The sequence below is a fragment of the Stegostoma tigrinum genome, chromosome 4 (assembly GCF_030684315.1).
Source record: "Stegostoma tigrinum isolate sSteTig4 chromosome 4, sSteTig4.hap1, whole genome shotgun sequence".
NCBI lineage: Eukaryota > Metazoa > Chordata > Chondrichthyes > Orectolobiformes > Stegostomatidae > Stegostoma > Stegostoma tigrinum.
The window spans coordinates 127,331,219-127,352,281 of NC_081357.1; positions in this window are offsets into that span (position 1 = coordinate 127,331,219).

The window sequence follows — 21,063 nt, forward strand, 5'->3', positions numbered from 1 at the left end:
TCAGAAGGATCCCTTATTTGGGGAGGCAAAATTTGGAAAATCAATGAATAATTCAGCTAAATTAAGTTTTATTTTTGAAATTTTGCACCATATCCAGGCTTCATTTGCATAGATAAAAGTAGATGGCAGTTAAAATTAAATAACCAAAGACAGTATTTTACTACTGGCATGCATTATTGAAATGGAACAGAGCAGATTAATCATTTTGATTGCTGAATAGCTTTGAAACTCATAAGTTCATTAACTCTGAACATTTTTTTGGCTATTTTCAATTGGATGTTTTCAAGTGGTACGCTGTGCAACATATAGTTTCCGTCTGGATTGTTGTTTGAAAAGTTAAGCATCTTAAACTTTAGAACAGAACAATGACTCAATGGGATTGGTTTTAGTGTTGACAGTATCCTGTAAAATAAATTCCAAAATGTCAGCAAGATATTTTCCATTAGCTAGATTCTTTCAAATGTTATCTATTCTTATACAATTGCAATGCTGAAAAGTGGATTATTTCAGAATTCAGGTAGGTGCAATGTGAAATATTGTGTTGTATTGTTGTATATTTTCGGCTTTTACTTCCATATTCTGGCGTTTGCATACATGTACATTCTGTTAACATTGAACTATATTTGTTTAATAGTGGATTCCTGTAAACACCAGCCCAAATAATTTTAAAAAAAGGAATTGCTGATGCTGGAAATCAGAAATAAAAACAGAAAATACAGGTCTGACAGCATCTGTGGAGACAAAGCAGAGTTAACATTTTGGGTCCAATGATCCTTCTTCAGAATTAATTGTCACCAGGAAACCTTTGGAAGAATTAGCTCAAATAATAGATTGATTTTTGAAGTAGAACATAGTCATTTTGATTGGACTTGTTTTATTTCATTTGTTTCTCTTTTTCAGTTTAACAGCTTTTTTTCCAGAAAATATGAAGGAAAATATCAATAAAGCAGAAAATATGGTCTGTATGCATTTCAGAAGGAATAGCATTGCTTTATGGTGTAGATTTTCATTCTTTTCATATCCTTGCATTTCTTTAGGTTTATTCTTTTTTTTCTATTTCCCTTTAAAGGTGCTTAGAAGCCAGCTGGGCATTTCCAGCATTTTTCAGATATTCTAAAGTGTAATTTTCTCATTATCCAATTATCATATCATTTCAGTTCTTTCAATGGGAATAATGTAACTTATCCTCCAATGGACTGTATAAAATTTAGTTTATTATTTTGTTTTTATAAAAATTGACTTTTCCTTAAAATGTACCATGAGGACAAAACAGTAGGAATCGTCACTCCAGAGGACAACTGGCCACAAGAGTTCAAAAACCATGAGGGCAGGTAATGGAATTTAAATTCAATTAATAAATCTGGAGTTCAAATCTCATTTTAGTGATGGTAAGCAGTAAGCGATATCGATTGTTAACGAACATTTTTTGTTCAGTGGCATCTATTACCAGTCTTACCCAGTCTGGCCCACACGTTTTTCCAGACCTATGCCAATTTCACTAACTTTTAGTTGCCCCATGAAATGGCTGAATAAACCATTCAGTTTCAAGGGAAATTAGTGATAGACAATGACTACTGGCTAATTCTACCCATAATCTATGGATTTGAAAAAAAATAAGAGTTTAATTTAAAAAAAACACCATTGTGTGGCCAAGACAGCAGACTGGTTATGCACTCTAACCCATGTACAAATGCAATATTGAGCTTGTCTAAAGGAGCTCAGCATGTCTTTTCCCTCACTTCTGCGTTCACTGCATCAGTACAAGAGTAACTGGATACCAGTTGATGCCTCCTGGAGCAGTGTAGCCTTAGAACCTCCTGTGTATGATTGTTCTGTGATTTAATATATTCTTAACAAATTTCACCTGGTTGTTTTTAAGCCTTTAAGTCCAACTTGTGTACAATATGGAGTCATTAGTCAATGTGCCAGGTATACTTGCTATGAAAGGTATGGAGACCACATAGATGCAAAATTTGTTGAGTGATAAATAACAGAGAGTAATAGTCAATCGATGTTTTTTGGGCTAAAAGCAGGTTTGTAGTGGAGTTCCTCTGGGGTCAGTATTGGAGCACTAGCTTTTCCTGATACAGTTTGGTAATCTGGATCTACATGTGCAGGGGTCAATTTCAAAGTTTGCCGATGACATTAAATTTGGAATAATTGTAAACTGTGGGGAGGATACTGTGGAACTCCAAATGGAAATTGGAAGGTTGGTGGAAACATGGAATTTGAGAGTAAGTGTAGGCCATTTGGCCTTCAAGCCTGGACTGGGCAGCTCGGTGCCAGATGAGGTTTAATGCAGAGAAGCATGAAGTGATGCACATGGGTTGGAAGAAAACTGAAAGATGACATTAAATAGGATGCAATTCTAAAGAGGATACTGAAGCAGCGGGAGCTTGGTGTTCGTGTTTACAGATCATTGGAGGTGGCAGGGCAGGTGGAGACAGCAGTTTGATTTATCAATACTAGCATAGAGTTCAAGAGCAAAGAGGTGATGTGGAACTTGTATAAGACACTTGTTAGACCTTAGCTGTAAAATTGCATGTATTTGTGGGCATCACATGACAGGAAAGATATGGATGTAGAAAAACTGCAGCTGCAATTAAGTAGAACGGCTCCAGGAATGAAAATATTCAGCCCAGAGGATAGATTGAAGAAAGTTGGACTGTTCTCCCCTTGGAGAAAGCTGAGAGAAGATCTGCTTGAGGTTTCCAATCAAGAGAGGCTGGATAATTTAGAAGTCGTAAAAGAAACAAGAATAAGAGGGCACAGATTTTCAGAGAAGTGCAAACAAGGCAAGGGTAATGTGAGAAGAAACGTTTTCATTCAGCGTGTAGCTAGGGGATGGAACATACTGCCTGGAAATGCAGTGGAGGCAGGTTCAATTAAGGAAATCAAGAAGGGCATTGCCTGCACTTTTGGAAAGTTATGTTGTGCCGGGATATGGCAGAAAGGCAGGAGATTGGCACTGGGGTAATAGAGTTGGTGCAGGCACGATGGGTATGATGACTTCCATCTGCACAGCATTAATTCTATGATTCGATCTATGTATATCACACATCTATATTAATTTTCCATCATCCTCACGTTCAGTAAATGCTGATGGCAAGGGAGAAAGCAGCAGCATTCCTGCCCCTTACGAAAGTTCGGTGACCTCTGAACTCTTGAGAAAGCAAGAGGTGTTATCAAAATGTTTCCTTAGCCATTAGGCAGGGAGACTGGAACCCGTGGGCACAGCCTTGGAACTAGAGGGGGTCAGTTTAGAACGGAAATGAGGAGACATTTCTTTAGCTAGAGAGTGGTGGGCCTGTGGAATTCGTTGCCACAGAGTGCAGTGGAGGCCGGGACGTTAAATGTCTTCAAGGCAGGCATTGATAAATTCTTGATGTCTTATGGTCTTATCCTATTGAAATTGCTCTTTGATGATGATTGGGATAAGTATCTTGCTCCAACACAGTACAACCTCCACTACCTTTGGTGACAAGGGAAAAGGAGGCAATGTTGCATTAATAATCTGGGATGTGGTCGGCCCATGGGTAAGGCAGGATCTTAGATCAGACAAAGATAGTGTGGAAGCTGCTAAGATGCAATGTACAAACATCAAACAGTTGGGAAGAATAGGGCATAGTATTAACCAGAAGATTAACAAAGCTGTAGCTGGAGTGATACAGTAATCCTGGGTCTCTTCAATCTATATCCAGACTGGGTATTTGGATTAGGGGTCTGGTGTTTTCGAAAGTGCCACAAGGGGCAATTGCAAAATTCTTGCTTTCATTGATTGAGCTATTATACCCAGCTGTCTTCCATTGCTACTGCAGCAAAGGGCCAACATTGATCAAACAATCCAGATAAATTGTACAAACACGAGCATTACAATGTGACAATGGACTGTCACCTTCTGACCCAAGCTCAACAAATATTAATGTTACAAGCAACTTACAAGAAGAAGCAGATGTTCCAACTGGTCAGTGAAATCCATAGCCAGTACTAGATGGCAATGCATAGCAGTGGTCATCCCTACACACAGGAGTGTAAGCCTGCAAGGAAACATTGTAATATCAGGGACATGTGAGTCATTGAGCTGTCACAGTGTTTGCAAATATAGTGGGTTGTGCTCCTGAGTCTAAATACGTCAAGAACCAAGGAAGGTGCAAGTTTCTGAGTTGGTGGAGGCTGTGGTCTTTGTTGGTATTTCTCCTGGTTCCTCCTCAGAGGGGTAGGTGTGCTGAACGGATGAGGATGTGGTCTCTTCCTTGTTGAGACTCCCTGGGTTCCACTAAGTGTATGACTGATGAGTGCTAATTAGTTAGAGAAAATGGATGTAAGGTTTTGCATGAGTTAGTGTTGGGTGTAATCAGACAGGCAGATAGCACAATGGACATTACTGGGTTGCTGTCTTCCTGTTACTGCAGGAGAAGTGCTGATATCCCCTGGTCAGCGTCACTACTTGCTCTCAAAGTGGGTGAGCAGCCCTAATATCTGTCAATACCATATGATAACCACCCATGTCCCACCAACACCCAGTATGGCAACTTTCTGTCCCATTATGAGTCTGTGTCCTTTTCCTGAAATGAAGGAGAGAAGGATCATAATGAAACTGGATGCAATGGTGATTTATGATCAAGCGTGGCAATGAGAGGTGATAAGTTGTCCCCAAACAGTAAACAGGAAGCAGAGAGAACGGGAAGGATCAGTAGTTCTCAAGCATATAGTGGCTGTGAGACTTTGAGTCAACAGGATGCTGATAACTGAGCATTAACTGTGGGGAGAAACATATGCAGTGGTAGAGTTCCAGTAAGGGACAGCCCTTTGACAGCAGAGAGAAGACAGTGCCACTGTTTGATTTCCACTGGATGTCCCTTTTCGAGAAGAGACAGCACTGCCCCATGCTACTATCTCAGTCCAGGCTGACTGGGTGTAATAGATTGTCATCCTGTTCTACTCAGTGGGATATGGGATTGACTTTCTGTCTGATTCCCTACCAATCAGTTTGAAAGTTTTCTCCAGGAAACAGAAAGCTAGTTTTCTTTTTTTCCATGTTATCTGTTGAGATTTTCAAGGCAAAGGCCACAGTGAGGGGCTTGCAGCATCTGAAATGGTGTCTAGTTGACTTTTAAATGTGACAGTACAGACATGAGGAGTACTTTCATCTCACTCGTTAAGGATTCACTACACAGACAAAGAACTGAGAAGTGGGTAGTTGTTTGAGATAACTCCTCCCAGGCCATGGCAGGTATGATACCACAAAACCTCCTGGACTACAATTCTATACTTCAACACAAACATTCTAGCCTGTGTAAGGACAGGTTACACGTGGCCTAAGGAATAGATTGGGCTGGATTTACAGAGAAGTCATTCACCTTTGTACACTAGCTACCAGCTTTATACCTCATCACTCTAAGCCAAGTAAGCTAATCATGACTGTTCTTCCAGAAGAAGGCTTTAGAGTGCATGGTGAGACCTTTTGTTGTAAGAGACAAAGAACCACAGATGGGTTGCATTGTTGCCCCCTGCTAATCTCAGCAGATATTTAAAGAGGCTTCAGAGAAGACAATTTAAGGAACTGTACTTGTAGGTTGGTGAATGCAGTCATCATCATCCAACCAGGCCATGGTGCTGCTCTCTCGTTAGAAAGACAGCAAGACGGCCAGTGGTGGTTTAACATGACAGCCACTACACCTGTGGTGATAGAAGGGATTGAGAAGGAGAGTCCTTCATAATAACTTCAGTTAGTGGTGAACTAAACCCACCCTGTTGGAATCACAAACCAGACATCCAGTCAACTGTGCTACCCAACCCCAGCTCAGAAATAAGGGGTGAACATAATTAAAATTAACAAAGAAAGGAAAGGGAACGTTGAGAGAGTTTTCAAAACATCATTGTTTTAAACCTTTCAGTTTTGGCAATTATACCCCTTGGATCTTTCTAACTCTTTTGGTTCAGTCTTCCAATTACACATGCTCCAGGCATGGAGTTTCACCTGCCATGTGAACATACCAAAATATCATGTGCCCACAGTTTACTGTAAGCTTTTCCATCAATTACTTTTAATGGAGAGAAATTTCTGTGTTGTAGATTTTTGATTTCCTGGTATGAACTCCCCTGAGGTGAGAAACAGTACCAGGAACACATAATTGGAAAATTTACCCCAGTAACTGATATTTGGATGTTGTCAGTGAGCAGTACACTATGCATGTATGTGAGAACACGTGCACAGTTTTTCACAAACGATACTGCAGAGCAGGAAAAACTGAACATTCCTCTGTTTGCAGCAAGCCTAAGTCTGTACTAGTTTAAGATGGCTACTGAATAGCAGTGTTGGTAATCAAAGATCTTTAGAAATGATTAAATTGTTTAGTTAAGCATGCTCACACTATGCATATTATTTGTGATGATGTAAAACACTGCACATGCAACAGTGGGTCATTATTCCAATCTGAATGGCTCCTGTGATATCAGACAGCAGAGAATTATTATGTATCCAATTAATGTTCCCAATTGTGAGAATAATAGGATTAGCACAAACCAGTGTGCCTTCAATTTAAATATACAGTTATCAAAAATTCAGATTGCCAGGGTCTCAGCCAGTGAAAGCCATTGTGGTTGTAAAATAGATCTTCTAAAAAAGCTGTCTGATACCACAAAATGCAGGCCTCAGGTTTGCTCCAACAATACATGTTTTAACAAAGAGCTGAAGATGCCAGTCAGCTGCCCTGCAATAGGGCCTTCTCGAAACATCTAGACTTGAAATGTTAGCTTGTTTTCTCTCCATGGATGCTGCCTGACCTGCTGTAATCTCCAGCATGTATTGTTTTCAATTCAGATTCCAGCTTCTGCAGTAATTTGCTCCTTCTCAATATTAGCTGGTTTGGACATGGCGCTAACCCACAAATAGGCCACGTGGAATGGGAGCATCAGTGTGAAAGGTGGAAGCAATGAATCTCTTCTCTAGCAGTCCCCTGGGAGATTATATAGCTTGGTGAAATTGAGTAGAGAGTAGAAAGTGCATGATCTGCTCAGATTCTGCTAAGTTTGGCAGCTGTGTACTAAAACACAGCACACAAAACAACACTCTTTACTGCATATTGGTATATGTGAGAATAAATGCAAACTGAAACTCACATGACTATTATTAGCAATCAAACCATTGGTGACCTCTGGAAAGGTAAAGTGCTCAGGAGTAAGAATGTGTTAAGTTTGATTCAAAAAAATGGACAAGGTGGGAGACTAGGGTCTCCCCAATTCCATCTGCTTATTGGAAATACTTAAAGTAATAAGTACTTTAGAAGCAGACTTTCTCTAAAAGCAAACAAAGCAAGAATTTTCCTATTTGTTTCTGTTAAAGCTGATGAAGTAAATATGATGCTTAGGCCAGAACACATCAATCAACTATTGAACAGAAAATGTATGTTTATAATAATACAATATGGAAAGACTGCTAAAATGGCTGAATATTTGGTTAGCCTGTTAAACAAATCATCAGTCCAAAAAGAACAAATGATATCTTGCTCACATAGAACATAGAAGCGTTGCAGTTTGTAATGTTCCGTGAGTTAAAATAATATACATAATCATATCAGTATAAAAATCTATAACACCTAAAGTTATGTTTTTTATCTAAATAATCTAATTTGTATTTAGGTGTAGTTGCTAAAATAGTTCCTTTCTTGCGCTTCTACCCCACCCCCAGACCTCATTTATTAAACAATTCCTCATCCTGCCAGTGCCAAACTCTTAAGAAAACAAATTGAACTTTTGTGGTGGATTTGCCAAACAAAATATCTATCATTTCTGGTAATTATGTAACTTCCAGGTTTGTTAGCAAGGCCCGAATTGATATGTCACTAACGTTAAATGGAAATGTTGCAGGCAGGGATCAAATGGTTTGTCATCCTTTGCCATTTCTTTCAAAGTACAATTCCTGCTTTAATGAACAATCAAACTTCTTTCTCTCTCTTTTTCTTCTTCATAGAAAAATAACAGATTGACCTGATCTACAGACTAAAATAAATGTAAACTTAAAGAATGAATTGGTAAGATATATTTGATATTATTTCATTTCTATAACATTTCACATAACTTTTTATTGTCATAACTTCAGTAAGCCAAAATATAAACAACTTGTATTTTTCACATCTAGTGACAGACATTAAAACTTTTGTATCTCTCGTCAAACAGATTATTCCCATGAAATGGATACAAAATTATAAGCCAGAAGATATTCATTGTAATACATCATTTTTCTGTATGATGTTTTGAAGCGATAGGTTTAAACAGTGCCACTGAGAACTAAGAGTTTCAGTCTTGTGAAGCTTGTCAACGTGACTTGTTTTGCAGAATTCTTGCTCTTTACCCAAATGCCCCTTCAAATTCGAACCACTTAACAAATTGCAAGTTGCATTGTATAGCATATTTTGCATTGAAAACAGAAAATTAACAGATCATCTGATAGAGGTGTTTAAGTTTATGAAAAGGCTTGATAGGTGGATATAAAGAAAATTGATATGATTCATCCTCGCTGGCATGGTGTGACAAATGAAGAATATGTTAGAAAAAATACAGATAATTCAGAATTTTAATGTTGAGAAAACGATTTGCTACTTTCCCCTTAAGCCTTAAGTGGTAACTTCAGAACCTCACAATGGAGCAGCGAACACCTTCTTTCTGAGTTTTTGCCTCTTACTATTCCAAATATTGCTTTATTTGTCTGCTGCTTCCAACTTCCTTCTTGGTCCCAGAAGAGACCAAATGGCACCAATTCCCAACATGTAAATCGGATTGTGCACCTCACGAATTGTTTGCCCTGGCAGAGAAACACAGAAACATATATAATAGAAGCAAGAGCAGTCTATTTGGTCCATCAAATCTGCTTCACCATTCAATAGGATTCTCTACCTCAACAACATAATCTGCTCTCTCCATAGACCAATTAATGCTTTCAATGTTTAGAAATCTATTCCTTTCTTTAATGTATTCAGTGACTTAACCTTCCCTGCCTTATGTGGCAGGGAATCCCACAATTTTTCCAACCACTGAGTAGATAAATTACTCCTGCCCTAAAGCAACAAGACATGTTGACCCCTTATTCTAAATGCCCCAGTCAAGGGGAATATGATCCCTGCTTTCAATCTGTCCAGCCTTTTCGGAAGTTATTTTCAGTAAATTCCTCTCTCATTTTTCTAACTATAGTGAACACAGGCTCAATTGAACCAATTTCTCATTGTAAAACAACATGCTCCACCCCTCTCACCCACTCCAACCTCTCCCCCGCAGAACGGGCAGCCCTCCGCTCCCTCCGCTCCAACCCCAACCTCACCATCAAACCCGCAGACAAGGGTGGCGCAATGGTAGTATGGCGCACTGACCTCTACATCGCCGAGGCCAGACGCCAACTCTCCGACACCACCTCCTACCGCCTCCTCGATCATGACCCCACACCCAAGCACCAAACCATCATCTCCAACACCATTCACGACCTCATCACCGCAGGGGACCTCCCACCCACAGCCTCCAACCTCATTGTTCCCCAACCCCGCACGGCCCGTTTCTATCTCCTTCCCAAAATCCACAAACCTGCCGGCCCTGGTCGACCCATCATCTCAGCCTGCTCCTGCCCCACCGAACTCATCTCCACCTATCTGGACTCCATTTTCTCCCCTTTGGTCCAGGAACTCCCCACCTACGTCCGTGACACCACCCACGCCCTCCACCTCCTCCAGGACTTCCAATTCCCTGGCCCCCAACACCTCATATTCACCATGGACGTCCAGTCCCTATACACCTGCATTCCGCACGCAGATGGCCTCAAGGCCCTCCGCTTCTTCCTGTCCCGCAGGCCCGACCAGTCCCCCTCCACTGACACTCTCATCCGCCTAGCTGAACTTGTCCTCACACTCAACAACTTCTCTTTTGACTCCTCCCACTTCCTACAGACTAAGGGGGTGGCCATGGGCACCTGCATGGGCCCCAGCTATGCCTGCCTCTTTGTAGGTTACGTGGAACAGTCCCTCTTCCGCACCTACACAGGCCCCAAACCCCACCTCTTCCTCCGGTACATTGATGACTATCGGCGCCGCCTCTTGCTCCCCAGAGGAGCTCGAACAGTTCATCCCCTTCACCAACACCTTCCACCCCAACCTTCAGTTCACCTGGGCCATCTCCAGCACATCCCTCACCTTCCTGGACCTCTCAGTCTCCATCTCAGGCAACCAGCTTGTAACTGATGTCCATTTCAAGCCCACCGACTCCCACAGCTACCTAGAATACACCTCCTCCCACCCACCCTCCTGCAAAAATTCCATCCCCTATTCCCAATTCCTCCGCCTCCGCCGCATCTGCTCCCACGATAAGACATTCCACTCCCGCACATCCCAGATGTCCAAGTTCTTTAAGGACCGCAACTTTCCCCCCACAGTGATCGAGAACGCCCTTGACCGCGTCTCCCGTATTTCCCGCAACACATCCCTCACACCCCGCCCCCGCCACAACCGCCCTAAGAGGATCCCCCTCGTTCTCACACACCACCCTACCAACCTCCGGATACAACGCATCATCCTCCGACACTTCCGCCATTTACAATCCGACCCCACCACCCAAGACATTTTTCCATCCCCTCCCCTGTCTGCTTTCCGGAGAGACCACTCTCTCCGTGACTCCGTTGTTCGCTCCACACTGCCCTCCAACCCCACCACACCCGGCACCTCCCCCTGCAACCGCAGGAAATGCTACACCTGTCCCCACACCTCCTCCCTCACCCCTATCCCAGGCCCCAAGATGACATTCCACATTAAGCAGAGGTTCACCTGCTCATCTGCCAATGTGGTGTACTGCATCCAATGTACCCGGTGCAGCTTCCTCTACATTGGGGAAACCAAGCGGAGGCTTGGAGACCGCATTGCAGAACACCTCCGCTCAGTTCGCAACAAACAACTGCACCTCCCAGTCGCAAACCATTTCCACTCCCCCTCCCATTCTCTAGATGACATGTCCATCATGGGCCTCCTGCACTGCCACAATGATGCCACCCGAAGGTTGCAGGAACAGCAACTCATATTCCGCCTGGGAGCCCTGCAGCCATATGGTATCAATGTGGACTTCACCAGTTTCAAAATCTCCCCTTCCCCTACTGCATCCCTAAACCAGCCTAGTTCGTCCCCTCCCCCCACTGCACCACACAACCAGCCCAGCTCTTCCCCCCCACCCACTGCATCCCAAAACCAGTCCAACCTGTCTCTGCCTCCCTAACCGGTTCTTCCTCTCACCCATCCCTTCCTCCCACCCCAAGCCGCACCCCCAGCTACCTACTAACCTCATCCCACCTCCTTGACCTGTCCGTCTTCCCTGGACTGACCTATCCCCTCCCTACCTCCCCACCTATACTCTCTCCACCTATCTTCTTTACTCTCCATCTTCGGTCCGCCTCCCCCTCTCTCCCTATTTATTCCAGCTCCCTCTCCCCATCCCCCTCTCTGATGAAGGGTCTAGGACCGAAACGTCAGCTTTGGTGCTCCTGAGATGCTGCTTGGCCTGCTGTGTTCATCCAGCCTCACATTTTATTATCTTGGAATTCTCCAGCATCTGCAGTTCCCATTATCTCTGATGCTATTGTAGTGATTGGAATGAGGTCAGACAAGTGGGTCTCATAAAATATGAGTTCCCTGATGGAGGCTGTTAACCTGATATAATCAGGGAGCCCTGGCTGACCAGATATAAGCTGGAGTGTCAGGGGGTCTGTGCACTCTAGGAGCTGGTTCCAACCTAGTTGGGTCAACATCAGATACTGTGCAACTATAAATAAAGGACGACTTAGTGACAGGATACTGGCCTTCATAGTGTTATTTCAGGCATCACAGGAATCAGCTTGGTGACGTTTCACTGAACTCCCGCTACAGCAAGTATATATTTTCTTTTGTAAGGAGACCAAAACTATATGCAATACTGCAGACATGGTTCCACTTTGGGCCCTATACAGCTGCAGTTAGACTTCCTTCGTTCTGTCCTAAAATTCTCTTCCAATGAAGGCCAACCTTTCTAACTATTTGCTGCAATTGCATGCTTGTTTTCAGTGTCTAGTGCATGAGGGCATTTGTGTCTCTGTCTGCAGCAATGGTTGCCAATCTATCACTATTTAAATAATACTCTGCATTTCTTGTTTCCCTGCCAAGATGGAGAACTTTGCACTTATCTGTGTCAGACTGCATCTGCCTTATATTATCCCATTCAATCAACTTGCCTGAATCACATTAGAACCTCTTTACCTTCCCCTCACCACTCACAATTCCTACTAGTTTTATGTCATCAACAAGCTTGGAAATATTGCATTTGATTCCCCTGCCTAAATTGTTGTTAATATTTACCTAAGTTATACTACAAGTATTGATCGCTGCGGTGCCCATTAGTCATTACTTCCTACTCCCAGGAAGCCCAATTTATCCCTGCACTCTGTTTTCTGTCTGCTAACCAATCCATGCCTCAATATTACCCCAAATCCTGTCTGCTTTAATTTTGTACACATACCTCCTAAATGGGTGTTACTAAAAGCTTTCTTAAAATCCAAATACATCACATCTACTGGCTTTCCTCATCAATTCCCCCAGTTATATCTGCAAAACACATCAGGAATTTTGTAAAGCATGATTTCCCTTTCTTAACTGCATATTGACTTTTTCTAATCCTGTCATTGTTTTCTAAATGTCCTGTTATTTTGTCCTTTATGATAGTTGCTGGGATTTTACACATGGCTTTTATTAGGCCAACTGGCCTGTAATTCTCTTTTATTCCTCCATACTTTTTAAAATAGCAGACCAACTGTCACACCACTTCAGCACTTTAACACTTTACTTTGGTGTTTCGGGATACAGATATACATACATGCCCTGCAACGACAGAGGATGTCTCTAAAAGCTCTTAGCATCATAAGACCATAAGACATATGAGTGGAAGTAAGGCCATTTGGCCCATCAAGTCCACTCCGCCATTTAAATCTTGGCTGATGGGCATTTCAACACCACTTCCCTGCACTCTCCCCATAGCCCTCGATTCCTTTTGAGATCAAGAATTTGTCGATCTCTGCCTTGAAGGCATCCAACGTCCCGACCTCCACTGCACTCTGCGGCAATGAATTCCACAAGCCCATGTCGTCTCATTTCAGTTTTAAATTTACCCCCTCTAATTTTAAGGCTGTGCCCACGGGTCCTAGTCTCCCCACCTAATGGAAACAACTTCCTAGCGTCCACCCCTTCTAAACCATACATTATCTTGTAAGTTTCTATTAGATCTCCCCTCAACCTTCTAAACTCTAATGAGTACAATCCCAGGATCCTTAGCCGTTCATCATACATTAAACCTACCATTCCAGGGATCATCCGTGCGAATCTCTGCTGGACACGCTCCAGGATTAGTATGTCCTTGCTGAGGTGTAGGGCCCAAAATTGGACACAGTATTCTAAATGGGGCCTAACTAGAGCTTTATAAAGCCTCAGAAGCACATTGCTGCTTTTATATTCCAACCCCCTTGAGATAAACGATAGCATTACATTTGCTTTCTTAATTACGGACTCTACCTGCATGTTAACCTTTAGAGAACCCTGGACCAACACTCCCAGATCCCTTTGCACTTCTGATTTGCGAATTTTCTCACCGTTTAGAAAATGGTCCATACCTGTATTCTTTTTTCCAAAGTGCAAAACCTCACATTTACTCACATTGAATTTCATCAGCCATTTCCTGGACCACTCTCCTAAACTGTCTAAATCTTTCTGCAGCTTCCCCACCTCCTCAGTACTACCTGCCTGTCCACCTATCTTAGTATCATTGGCAAACTTCGCCAGAATGCCCGCAACTTCGCCAGAATGCCCCAAATTCCTCAGTGCTTACTCACTTTACACTCACTTGGAGCTGCTAGTCTCTGTCCATTTCACGTAGTTTTCTAATCATAGCCTGGATGATGTCAGCATTGACATATAAGCTACCCACAGTGCTTTGTACACCCAGGATCTTCCGTGCCCAGTTACAGGCTGCTGGATTGTTTTATCTTGCATTGCTCTTCTAGTACAGATGGAGAGGGAGGCAACTTGACATGATGGGGATCACTGAACCATCAAGGGGAACGGCATGTTGCTGAATGATGCTGGCTACATCAAAATCATACCAGCAGCTTGTGCCAGCAAATATACAGCATGTGCCTGTAAGTCTTCGTGAGACCAAGAGGGGATCACAATCCATCAGGATGCTCCAGCAATCAGTCAAAGGGCTTGTCCAGTTCCTGTCTGGAGCATTAGCCATGGTCAGTTGGATGTTTAGTCCTACCAAAGTCTAGGTAGTTTGGAGGTTGATCATGATAAGTCCTGCAGGTCTAGTTAGTCCATTGATCACAAGGACTTTAAATGAGGGCAATGTTGGAGACATCAGTAAGGTGATGTTCCATGTTCTGGCATAATCAGTCTGGAGAGTGGGCCACGTTCAGTTTGGAGGCTTGGGCAGTAACGGTCAAGGGAGCTTATCGGGGTCAGTCCATGGACGCCTGGGGAATGTTGACACCTCAAGGCTGGGTATGGGCTTGTTGTCTGTCTTGCTGAAGGAGTGGTGACAATTATGGAGGGGTAATTGAACATGGTCAGGTGGGACCTCATGGTGACTGGGAGCTTTGGTAAGGAATGTTCTCACAAATCATTCACTCTGAACTTTACAGGTGGGAGTGTGGAATAGGACCATCAACACTGGGAATGTGCAAAATCATGGGCTCAGGAGTAAAGTTAGCATATGAATTGTGATATAAAGGAAGCAACTTAATAAAAATGGTGGGGAGATGAAAGGTCATAATGGTCACCAGAATAACAGCAGAAAAAGTGTTGAGAATTTGCGCTTCTGGTGAATACTGCAACAAGCTGACAAGAACGTGAAGTTGGGACATTATCAGATTGGATTGACAGAGATGGAAAGGCCTTGATTATGTGGGATGTCCTGAGGAGAAACTTTTGAGGACCCCATCCGTGGCTGCTCCTCCCAAAGGAAGCTGACAAGCATGACTCTATCTCCTTGAGAGTAAAGGGCCTCTAGAGTGAGGTCAAAGACCCTCGTTCCCACCTTACTATTGAGGTTGATCACCTACGGCTGGAGTGAAGGAGTACAGGTCTGTGCTCATATCTGGTAGATATTGAGCATGCTGGACCTGGGTCTCTGAGGCAGTCACCAATTTGTCCATGGACGCTGTCAGGCGCATAGAGACTGGAGCTCATACAGTTCTCATCATGTTAGTGAACTCCTCACCAAATCAGCGTCTCTGAGCTAGTGAAAGACTTGACAGCAGATCCTTTGAGGATTCTGTGCATCCCTCCTCAGATGTGGAAATATAAAAGAGGGTTTCATAAAATCCCTACAATGTGGAAACAGGCCCTTTGGCCCAATAAGTCCACACCGACCCTTGGAGCGTCCCACCCAGACCATTACCTCTATAACCTACCTAAACTACACATCCATAAACACTACAGGCAATTTAGCATAGCCAATCACTTAGCCGGCACATCTTTGGACTGTTGAAGGAAACCAGAGCACCCAAAGGAAACACACACAGACACGGGGAGAACATGCAAACTCCACACAGACAGTAACACAAGGTTGGAACTGAACCCAGATCCCTGGTGGTATGAGGCAACGGTGCTAACTACTGAGCCACCATGCCACCCTCAATACTGCAGCTGGCCTTTTTTTTTAGCAGGGTTTCTGAACATGCAGGTAGACCTGGTATTAGGGAAGAGATGGAATTGTTTGTGTAGAAAGTATGAAGGCTTGTGAAGGCTGTGCTAATGATAGAGCGGCACAGGGCAATGAAGCTGAGGATTGCATAGCTATTGAGATCTCTCTCGTCAAGAGTAGACCTGTTCACCTCTGACCAATAGAGCTCTCGGCCCCGACGTATGAGTCTGTTATTCCTGCAATGAGGCAAAGAAAAGGATTATGTTAGAAGTGGTCAAAAGAGTAGTTAACAAGGCTGTAAGAGCAGGAGAGCTGATGAGGTGTCCTTAATGAATGAGTGGAAAGTGCAGAGAACAAGAAGGGTCCATAGTTCAGGAGAGAAATTGAGTGGAAATGCCACATGCAATCATGAGCACTGTTGTCACTAGCATTGGTAAGATGTGAGTGTAGTGGCAGAGTGGTGGCCTTGTGAAGGTGAGATAACAGAGAGAAAATGGTGTAAATGCTGCCTGCGCAGTGCAAAAGAGCATTGATGGTCCTCCTGTACTGCTGGGTATCCCACTTCACTGAGAACATAACACTGGGGCCACGCCTCACTGCAGCTGGGGGCAGCACTCGGAGAGATTGAGAAGGAACACATTCCCCTCTCCTAGCAGCCGTCTCAGATTCCTGTCCCTTCTTTCCTCTGCCATAATGGTCCAGCCCAGCAGCACAGAGTGAGGGGCAGTTCCTGCCATGCACCATCTGAACCAGTATGCAGCTGGGCTGTGAATATGACACCAGTAGAGAAAAAAAAATGGAAAATGGCAGCCGTGACAATCCACAAAGTGACAGCTGTGACAAGCCGGGAAGTAGTAACCATAGTGATCTGGAAAGTGGAAACTGTGATGATCTAATCAGTGACAGCCATATCCATCTGGAAAGAGGCGTTCATAATGATCCAGGAAGAGCGAGCCATGAGCATTTAAAGTGACAGCTGCATCAGTCTGGAAACTGATGAGACTTGTGCCTCTCCTGCCTCTCCTTTCTGTGAGAAAGATACCAAAGAGCCCAGTTATATATTTAAAGAGATAATTTAATGCCTGACATTTGGGCCCATGACAGGGGGATGAAGGAGAAAGCAAATCCAACGACTGCATCTCAACTTAGACTTCAACGTACCATAATTTATGATATATTAATACTGCTGCACACTATAATCATGAATATACCAGGCACTGACCTCGTGATTACATGAGGGCAAGGAATCATCTACCTTCTCACTGTCTTCATGCTCATGATAGGCTGTGGTCTGACCTGGTGGAGAGTTCCAGGGTTTCGAGTTCTTCATTGTTCTAACTCCACAATCTGTCATTTTGGAGTCATTAAGGTATAGCTCAGAGACATCATGACAAGATTACTCTTCTCAATGTAAAGTTTGGATGTTCTTTACCAATGTAGTGTTTTTTTAGAGATGAATGTAGGGTTTCTCTGATGATGAATTGTGATTGTTCCCTTTCCAAGATGGCCATAGCATTTCCCAAAGATCTGTGGGTAAATGCTTTCTCTAAATGGCTTCACTCAATTAGATACAATGGTTTTTATTTTAATTGTATCAAAGATGACTACTGTGTCATAATTTGTGCTAAAATTTTCTGTTAGTTATTTTTGCAAAGAAATAAATGCCACATCATCATGTCTGTGTTCTTTTTGTTTCCAATTTTTTCCATACTTTAATTAATAAATTTGTTAAAAGTGCTTATTTTTTGAGTAAAATTTGAGTTTAAAAATTATCACTGTTAGAGCACTAATACTTCAAATTTTATTCCTGAATTTGTTTTTCTCTTGGCAATCAGTTTTCTTTAAGCTCTCACTTGAAGAATTATATTAATTCATTGTTAATTTTTGTGTCAATTAAAGAGTTCAGGATGTTGTTAAGTCACTGTTAGAAGTCTTATTTACATTACAGACCCTAACTTTTCAGGTGGAAATTAACTTTTAAAACTCTCTGCTCAAGGAATCAGCTCTTGAATGTCAAATAAGTAGCCTCTTTTCTCACTTTTTTAAAAAAAAATAAGGTTAACATCCCCTATTACTGGCTGCAATGGGCTTTTGCTTTTAGAATTATGGCCGAATTAGAGAAATTGGTTTGAAGATGTTTTCTGTCCCAGTTCTGTGCCTTTTCTGGCTATTGCCTGGTCTTGAAACTGCATTGACACTTCTTGAAAAAAAAGGTATTGTTTTTCCTTCAGTTCTTCTCTTCTCCAGATGATCTCACGTTAGTTTCTCCATCTTCATTGCTGCCTGGTTTTTCTAGATAGTGAATCCTGTAGGTGACACTGCCTTGTATCTGATGCCAAACTATGTTTTCCACAAGACTGATTGGGTAAAAGCAAAGCCAAGGAAACTTAAACTACAAGGTAATACTATCATAAAACATTAATACGAAATATTGTTGTAGATTTACCAGCTTCTGATTTGTAGAAATTTTTTTTGCACTTGGTAAAAGTAATCTACCTTGTGTGTCCATGTCCATGTTATAGACTGCTCTGGTACAGCGATCTTGGATGTTCTATTTCCGCCCAATCTATCCATTTTATACTCAGCGATGTGCAGCTTCATAGCATCATCACATTGCTCCAGGGTGCTTACACCCTGACACAATAAAGAATGAAAGATTGTATGAGAGACGACACTCTGAACCATGCGACAAATTCGCTGGAGAAACATTTTGACAGAAAACGGGAACATTTCATGCTATCTTTGCATTTATGGGTAAAACCAGAGCGGGGAGGAATAAATCCAAGAAGGAACTCCGGAGATACCAGTATTGTGAGAATGTGAAGGAGTAGTTAAGGTGATTAGCACAAGTGCATTTAAGGGTAAGCTAAGGGGTAAGGGTCACCGGACCTGAAACGTTAACTCTGATTTTCCGTTCACAGATGCTGCCAGACATGTTGAGCTTTTCCAGCAACTTTATTTTTGTTCCAGATTCACAGCATTCGCAGTTCTTTCGGTTTTTAATTCGGGCTAAGAGGTGTTTTGTGGAGAGCACAAACATCAAAACACCAACATCGATTTGTTAGGATTATTTGCCTTTGCACCAGTAACAACAAGCATCTGCACTTGTACTGGGACAATACGCCAGAGAACAGGTCTAATCGCAAGTTTTTTTTATCTGTGCGAGGTTAATTGGAACATTAGATTAATACAATTTAACATGCAATATACAAGAGAACAGACTTTTCTTATTGTCTCTTAAGCAGGTGTGTTTCTTCTTGCATCCAGAACGCGTGGGCAAATTGTTTCTATTTCAGATTGAAACACATTAATGTATGTTTTCAGCTACAAAACAGTTGGCAGAAGTTAGGAGCAAAACTAAGCATTCAAAGGAGGAAGGAAGACTTTCTGAACCCTGTGATAATCAATCAGATAGATAGGACTTGAATTGATGAAAATGGAATATAAACTCACGAGGCTCTTGGATTACTATGAAGTAATGATATCACACTTTAAAATATTTAATCATTTAAATTATTCAGCTCACTTGGTACAGGTTCCAGCGCAAAGAAAGACATTTCCTGACATGGAGAAATGTGGGACTTTCTAAAAATAATACACTGCGCTGAAATGTTTAAAAGATAAAACCTATTGTCAACAAAATGGAGACCGTCAGATAAGATGATCTCCGGGACGTGACACAGACTCTGAATATATTGTAGGGAATTGAAATGCAAGGACCAAACTAAACTAAAAACAATAACGTTAGGCAGGACACCATTTTTTTTTTCATTGTGACAAGTTAATTTTCACTGAATTAGATGTAATTGATATCCTTTGGCTTTGTTTGGCTGTTTTTGCAAGACATGAAATTGAATATATTTATTTAAGCTGACTGTTTGCTTTGTAAATGTGCCAGTCCAGTTCAGGAACAGTAATAAGTGTTCCTTCAACATTCGAAAGCAGTATTTGCTCCTTCAATGATGGTATTATTTACTTTTTTTCTGTCAAATATATCAATTGATAGAAGTATCAAAGAAGTGACATGCAGATTTTTTGCCAACGAGTTTTTGAACAACATTATTTTAAATCTTGCAAACTGAGATTTCAGAGTAAGACAGGACATATTTGTATTTTTAAAGTTTTGCACCGTCTTGAGAAAGACACATTACTGAATAATTTTTTGACACATTCAGCAGTATCATATTTACATAATTTGTTCAGGATTGGAAACTGGGACTAATTTTCTCCTTCATTCAAACCTCAGAACTGCCTCAGTTAACGTGTCAAAAGTATTACATTTAAATCATTTATCTCAGTTCTTGTTAAAGTTTCTGTGACTGATTAACACGCTGGAAATTTTTTTTGAAATTGGCACTTGGGAAGATTTATTCAGTAAGGACATTGTGATTAGCTGCATACTGTCATAATTACACCCATATAATGTTTACACTGACAGAAAATAAGAAGATGGAAAATTAAAATTACATTCAAATCTACTAGATTGCATGTCTGACAGCAAATTCGAAAAAATTCACTATCAATTGAAATTTAGTGGCGTGATTATAAAGATGATATTTAGACCAAAAACAAAGTTGCTGGAAAAGCTCAGCAGGGCTGGCAGCATCTGTGGAGGAGAAAACAGAGCTAACATTTCGGGTCCGATGACCCTTCTTCAGAACCGGACCCAAAATGTTAACACTGTTTTCTCCTCCACAGATGCTGCCAGCCCTGCTGAGCTTTTCCAGCAACTTTGTTTTTGTTCCTGATTTACAGCATCCGCAGTTCTTTTGGTTTTTATAATGATATTTAGACTGTTTTGCTCACATAATCTGCAAATGGGGTAAAACTAATTACAGAACAAATTTTCCTTGTACGCTGTTTTTAGGAAAATCACAAATCCTTTAGCGTGGCTTTGGAGTTTTTGTATTAAAAGATAATGTGTGTGCTGGTCCAATGGGAAGTAAGTCAACATACAGATACAAAAGAATAGTTGCACCAGAAAGAAATTCTGATAATTCCAGGATACTTTGAATGGGCATGAACTGGAAAAAGTGCTACTTCTGGTGTTAAATGAATAAATATGATTAGTAGAATGATTAGAAAGCCATCCTACTCTGTTACTTCTATCCAACTTCATTCTACAATATAATCATATCAGTGTACATTAGAATTTCCAAGAATGTATGTGTTCAATAAATGACATCCCTGCCCTTTCTTCATAAATGGCTAGGAGATTAACGTCAGCTTGATGATGTAACCCACACAGTCATGATGGTTACTTTCATTGAATATACCTAATCTTCCACTGTTGACTCTTATATGTTTTTGATAGGGTGTTGCACAGGAGGCTGCTAAGTAGGATAAGAGCCCATGGTGTTAGGGGGCAAG